Here is a 7,373-nt window from a genome sequence, read left to right as displayed (position 1 = left end):
CATGAACGATCCGAATTAACACAGTGGATCCTGTCCCTATTGTTATTACCACTAATAACTAGAAGTCCACTCTATCGCACCATACATGTAACATCTTTGTAACAATTAACACGTAACCACAAAGTAAACATTTGAGTATCACACATATCACACAGCCGATAGTTAATTCACGTTTACACTTCGCATTACAAGTTCACACTTTATCACACATAGTAAACAACCCCCAACACTTCAACCCAACCGTTCAGGCCCACTATTAAATCAGTTTTCTTCACAATCCACTAACTAACCACTTATGTATAATACAAAAAAAGTGCAGCCCATTACTAAGCTGTGTTACGCCCAAACCCCCATTCCAACACATCTTTTCATCATTTAATGCACATGTTAGGTTTACTGACAATTATCAAAGTAAACAATTCCATATGATTACTAATACTAACCCTCAATGGACCGAACAACTACATCATTTGTTATAATTGGACCAATCACATGGTAATGGATATCACGTGGGTCGTCAATTAATGAAGTGTGACAACCACATGCATATATATGACTATCTTAGGCCCTAGAGGTTTGACTATTAAAACTATGAATCAAGAACAGTCAACAATGGTTTAATATGTAATTTATTTGCCCAATAAAATTGCATTAATAATTCTTATCTTGACCGATTTCCTACCCACATCGGTCCAATGATTATTTAACACTCATATGAATTCGGTCCAATGATCATATAACACACATATGTGTCGGTCCAATCATCATACGATTCAGTGGTAACGTGGATTGAACATTATGGCAGCTTTATTAATAAATTGAGAGATACCCAGCATGGTTTATCATAATATAACCCTAGACAACATAGTTCAACACAGTTTATTTGCACATACACAAAACTATATAGCATCACCCTCCTATTATCACAAATAAATCAATCATTACAAGTAAACAATACCATACAATTAATGAAGATCGCAGGCAAGAATCACTAACCAAAACTTGGCAATTCAACGTTGCTATCTTGATCAGGGGGGTGGGCTCTACTGACTTCGTGCGATCAGGGGGTTTTAGTTTTATTTGATCAATATTATTTATCTATATATAATTGTAAGGTTGGGCGGTGGATGTTTTAATCGATCTGGGCCAGGCCCACAAACAACAAGTATTAGCTGATGATTACGATGGGGGGAAGGGGTTTCTTCAACCGCAAATAAAGGAGAGGGTGTAGGGTTAATTGGACTATAATACCAATTACTAAATCAAGTGGGTCGGTTGCATGATAATATTATTTATTAGAACACTTGGGCTACAAGGATTGTTAGATTGGGCCATGTTACATTTGGGTTATTCTAGTGTGTGAATGTGGTGAGTATGCAGCCCACTAGAGAAGGATAACGAGAAATAAAGATCGTAAAATAGGGCGTTATGGACCTTGAAAGTTCGGCTTGTCACATCATCCCCAACTTGAAAGAAATTTCGTCCCGAAATTTGACAAGCGAGCACAAAGAAGTGAAGTGATAAATCAAGATTGTTACGGATTTTCCCCAGGTGCCACATCATCCCCAACTTGAAGAGGAATTTCGTCCCGAAATTCACTAGTTGCATTAGTCGTAGGTTCACCAGGCTTGGACTTGTCCTTTGGGAATAAATGTGGCTACTTGAGCTCCATCTGATCCTCGCGCTCCCACGTGAACTCCGGTCCACGCCATGAAGTTGCAACTCATTCATCACACCTTTCTCTTGCACTTCTGATCATTCTTGGAGCTCCAAAGCAGACTCAAGTGGTCATAATTCGTTCATAGGACTCTTGTAGGCACCCTTAACCTTTCTTAGTTGAGTTCTTGCTTAGTTATAGCTTAGAAGTCAAACCGTCGTAATTAACGGTTGACTTCACGGTTAATCACAAATGGTCCAGTGATTAGCCGAATCAAAGGTAGTTATATGTTGGTAATTATGTGGGCTCTAAACCCTTAAAAGGGCACCCTCTGATTCCCACTCTAACTAGTCCGAATGTCGAGTCAAACTTGATTAGAAAAAGTCAACAGAATGCTAATTTGCGATTTTATTCATAATCAGTAATGTAGATAGCGTGTAACCTGTTTTAACACTCATACAACATGATAATAATTATATTAGCTAGTCTAAGCTTGTTTGATCCGACTATTTACCATTTTGACCCGGTTAGGAACCGAAAGTCGCAAAGCTTTAACTTCAGTTCTGACCCGTTATGCTATGATTTAGATATGCCATAGGACTCTCTTAGGACCAGGTTACAAGATGGTATAACTCTCTGTGACCGGTTCGTTGTTTGTCCTAGTCTTTTGCACATTTCCGTTAAACGCCTAAAAGTTGACCATAACGCCCTTCTCGCTTTAAAACGAGAATTTTGGACATGTGAAAGGACAATAACCTTAGTTACTGATTTCTAAGCATGTCCCTAAAATTTCACGTCAATCCGAGGTCTAGAATAGGAGTTATGCTAAATAGCGGAATTACGGAAACTTTAGTAATTAATCGGCGCAATTAGCATAAAGCCTACCTAAACCCAAATTTCGACACCAAACCTTTTACACACTGATGTAAAATAATATTTTGAGATTTTTAAAGATTTTTAATTACTTTTAACCTGCACATAACCTGCGGTTATGGCATCGATTCGGTAAATACCGAATATACCCTTTTCGGACATAACTTGAGTTCTACATGGTATTTTGACCCGATTCCAGTTGCTACTGATTTTTAAATAATAAATAAAGTATTTTGGACTTTATAAACTGTTCGGAAAACTCAGATTTCCTGTAGAACTCGGAAATCTCTTTTATAATCTTTAAAAAGACCGAAATACCCCTTCAGGGCGTATTTTGGATTTAAACTCATTACGGGCATTATGGAAGGTATCCTACTGAAACCACAAACTAATAGAGTATATTAACTTAGGAAACTTGTGTAGGACTCTTACGGTTACCCGTTACGCCTTTTGCGCGCACGGTTCGGTTTATGTAACTAGCTTACATAAACTAGCCGAAACGGGTCAAACCTTGTCATTTTTACTTCAAAATCCAGAGTGTAGTTATTATACCCATATAAAACAAGTCTTCAAACTGGTTGGGACCAAACCACATTCCATTCCCGGTTTTCACCTTTCACGCGATTAAACCATATTTATCCTTTGAAACTGACCGGTCTAAGCTAAGGCTAAATTAAAGACCCGTTAGGAATCTAATATGTTAATAAAACCTTCGTTCCAGATTGAGCGCCCCAGTAGAAGTACTTGCGCTTGCTGATTAGAATATACGGCTGAGTATAAATTGCTTTTGCTAGCTCAGGTAAACACTTTAACTTATTTTCCCTATACGGGCTTGGGATACGGTATTATAATAATACTGCTTGGTCGGGTATTGAATGTTTAGTCGGATTGTGATTAAATCATTGAGGTAACCCGCTTTAATCTGTATTGTTTGAAATAAAAGCCTTTAGGGGTTAATGACGATGTCCCGGATATCCCTGACATCATTGTATTATAAAATGGCTACGCCTTATGCACGAGGTGTAGGCATACCCCTGACAGTGCATAAGGGAAACGGTATCTCACTCTCTTGTGGGCCTATACTTGTGGCGTGTCTGTTAATCTTGACTCGATTTCTACATCGGGCCCTGAACGTACAACGAACATGTAAATATGTATACAAGATTATAAAGATAATTGTCCCAAGTTATAAAAGATATGTTGTGCCTTGTGCATTCAAATCAATTTTATTAAACCTTTTCAAAAGAGTCGGTTAATTGTATTTACCAGTGTAAACTGACGTATTTTCCAAAAAGGGTTAAGTGACAGGTATTGAACATAATTGGCTGGAAGCTCAGGGCGTTAATAAGGAATCTTGCAAGTTCTAGATGCCTAAAAGTTTGTTGAACAGTTTTCTTTTATTTGATCCGCCTGTGGATCCTTTACTTTCCGTTGTAATACTTTGACATTACTTAATATTCGGAATGTAATATATTTATCTTTTGCTTCCGCTGTGCATTTATATATTGTGTTGGTTGACTATGATGACATCAATTACGTCACGATACTCCCCACCGGGCCCACCGGTGATACGTGGAAATTCGGGGTGTGACAGGTTGGTATCAGAGCGAACATTGAGTGAATTAAACACTAGCCTTTTGTGTTTAATCTCAATGACACAGTAGCACATTCCTTAAAAAACTTCTGAGTCTAGACTTATCATAGGAATACTCTCGATTCTAATCTGGAATTTATTGCTTCCAATTATTTTTATATATTGGATACGTCGCCAAGCGAAGAAGCTGTATTAGGATTTCTCCTCATCCGGAGCCTGGAAATGCTGAACTTCGTACCGCGACTAGGATAAAACGTGTATCCAGGGAGAAAACATTCAGAGATAAGGTGAACACTCCTTTTTGCTGAAGATCATATCTTTATTAAATCCTTGTGAAGATATGTTTATCTTTTAGTCCCTCCATGGACAACATCATTCCTTTCAAGTCCCGTTAGGGCAATTATGTATTCCTTTTATCATTTTGTATGAATATAATATATCAAATAAATCAAATTATTATCCCTTTTCATAATTGATCTACCAGTATATATATTGAAAGAATCTTAAAGGGTAAAACCTAGCTTGAATGTCATTAAAGACCTAGCTATGATGGAAAAAAAACCTGTTTAAAAGAGATTCATATTCTCGTTAACATCCGCAAACATGTTAACACTCTTGACAACAGTAATACGATAAAATTACACTTGTCATCTTTACTTCGGGAAATTCCGAACCCTTATCTAGCCTAGTAATTTAGAATCATGGCTTAAATCATCAAATAAAGATGATCATACTATAAACATCCATTAGTGATGAAATGCTTACGGGCCATACTTATTGTCCTAAGGGACAAAAGACAGTTGAAGTCTTTGACTCTCTGTCAAGAAAAGGCAATGAAATACGTTCAAACCTTAATGCCTCGATTCTCTGAAATCATGGCTTATAAATTAAAACAGTCCTTGTGACTAGGCCTTTTGCGCCACTTTAATATCCTTAATGTTTTATAAATAGGATAAATTATAATGAAAATACTAGTTAAATATAACTAACAAATTAACCAATATGGTTTATATTACCATGGTTGATGAATCGTCAAAAATGATGATTCCAAAATAACCTCTGAGTAAATAATTGTCATTATGTATGTAGCAATCAAGCTACATGGCTGGATCGGATGAAGTCAACAGCCATCCGAGGGAGGGTAATGATGCTCCCAGAGTTAATATAACGGGTGCAGAACTGCGGGCATTAATAGATAATGCCGTTACACAAGCTCTCGACAGACAGTATGATGAATCAAGTGATACACACTCTAAGACTCTATCTGTGGCTCGTAGTAAGCCCCTTTCTAAATCACACGAGTCGAAGGAAGATGATAATCGTAACTCGTCAAATCAAAAGAGTGTCCCGTCTAGACAGGTGGTGCTTTATCAAGAGGCACCAGTTAAGACCTGCTCATACAAATATTTTGTCTCCTACAAGCCCAAAGACTTTACAGGAGAAAAAGGAGCCATCGATTGCATGACGTGGCTCGATGAGATGGACACCGTTGTAGATATTAGTGGATGTGCAGACCAAGACATTGTGAAGTTTGTTTCACAATCTTTCAAAGGAGAAGCCCTAGCTTGGTGGAGGTCACTGATCCAAGCTACGGGGAAGATCCCTTTGTACAACATGACTTGGGATCAGTTCGTTGCTCTTATCAAAGAGAATTACTGTCCTCAACACGAAGTTGAGAAAATTGAGACTGAATTCTTGGCATTAGTCATGGAGAACTTAGATTGTCAAGCGTACCTTACAAGTTTCAATACTATGTCTCGATTGGTTCCTTACTTAATCACGCCGGAACCAAAGCGTATAGCTCGCCTTATTGGGGGTCTAGCCCCAGAAATAAAGGCAAGTGTGAAAGCATCAAGACCTGCTACGTTCAGGTCAGCGGCAGACCTGTCGCTGTCTCTTACACTCGATGTAGTCAGTAACAAGGCTGCCAAAGCCTCTGAAAATGGAAAGCGTAAAAGGGAGGATGAGGATTCTCATCGCTCCGATAAGAAGACAGAGAGGAACTCTGAGGATAAGAAGAGTTCCGGGTTTAAGAGAGACAGCCAGTAGTCGGGTGAGAAGACCAGGTGCGAAACCTGTAGGAAATACCACCTGGGGAAATGCATATTTGAATTTCAGCCTCTGCCTTGTGGGATTTGCAAGTCTAAAGAACATAAGACGTTGGAATGCAAGAAGTTGAAAGATGCAACCTGCTACGGTTGCAACAAAAAGGGGCATATCAAGACTAACTGCCCTAGAAATCAGAAGAAGCCCGAAGAAGCCAAGAGAACAAACGCATGAGTCTTCAGGAGGAACGCCCAGGAGATGGTGCAGTATAATAAATATATAGCAGGTACCTTTCCTTATCAAGCAGTTTATGCAGAAATTAGTTACTACTGGCACATATAATTCTATAATGAATAATAATTGTTGAGAACTGTTGTCTCCGCCTGTTTAGGACTCCGGTCATTTAATGCGAGATGGAAACTTGCCGATGATACTTAAGAAAAACGCTCCAACAAATCTTAGATTGATATGTGTATCTATTAGGAATTACTCTTTTCTGATACCCTGATGACAAGCTTTCATACTAACCAAAATTCATCAATATATTAAAGACAGATGTGACGATTTAATCCCCTGTCAAAAAGATGATGGATTAGGTCCAAACCTTAAATGCCATTGATGGTCTTTCATGACCTAGGCTAAACATAATGAATATATATATTAAATAACATTCATTAAGAATGTTAGTACTATATTGGTCTGTATGGTCTATAGATACCATGGTTAGTATATGTTCAGGCCATCAGGATGAAGAATAGCAGTTGTTGGATTGCAGCTAAGAAATTGTTTTATTGGTGTTAGGAACCAATATCGAGTATGGCAAACTCAGATAAGACTGCCATTGATCGTGTTATGAATGATGCGACACATGCCAATGATGCTACGATTGTGAGCCTTAGAATTTCTGAAGGTGTTCTTCAAACTATGATAGACGCAGCTGTTGGGAAGGCTGTGAAAAAGGCTATGAAAAAGTTCAAGGAACCCCAGGCTACTCGCTCCAAATTTTATCTAGGACCACATTTCCTTACTCATAAGGAGGATCTTGTTCATGCCTCAATTGCAAAAGATGAGCTAAAAAGGAAAAGGGAGGAAAATAACTCCCAGAGCTCTATGAAGAAGAACAAACAAAAGTCCAACCAGAAACCAGTATGCAAGACTTGCAAGAAGTGCCATTATGGGAAGTGCAGGTTCGAACCAAAATCC

The sequence above is a fragment of the Helianthus annuus genome, chromosome 2 (genome assembly GCF_002127325.2).
Source record: "Helianthus annuus cultivar XRQ/B chromosome 2, HanXRQr2.0-SUNRISE, whole genome shotgun sequence".
NCBI classification, from domain to species: Eukaryota; Viridiplantae; Streptophyta; class Magnoliopsida; order Asterales; family Asteraceae; genus Helianthus; species Helianthus annuus.
Note: the sequence above shows the minus strand (reverse complement) of the source record.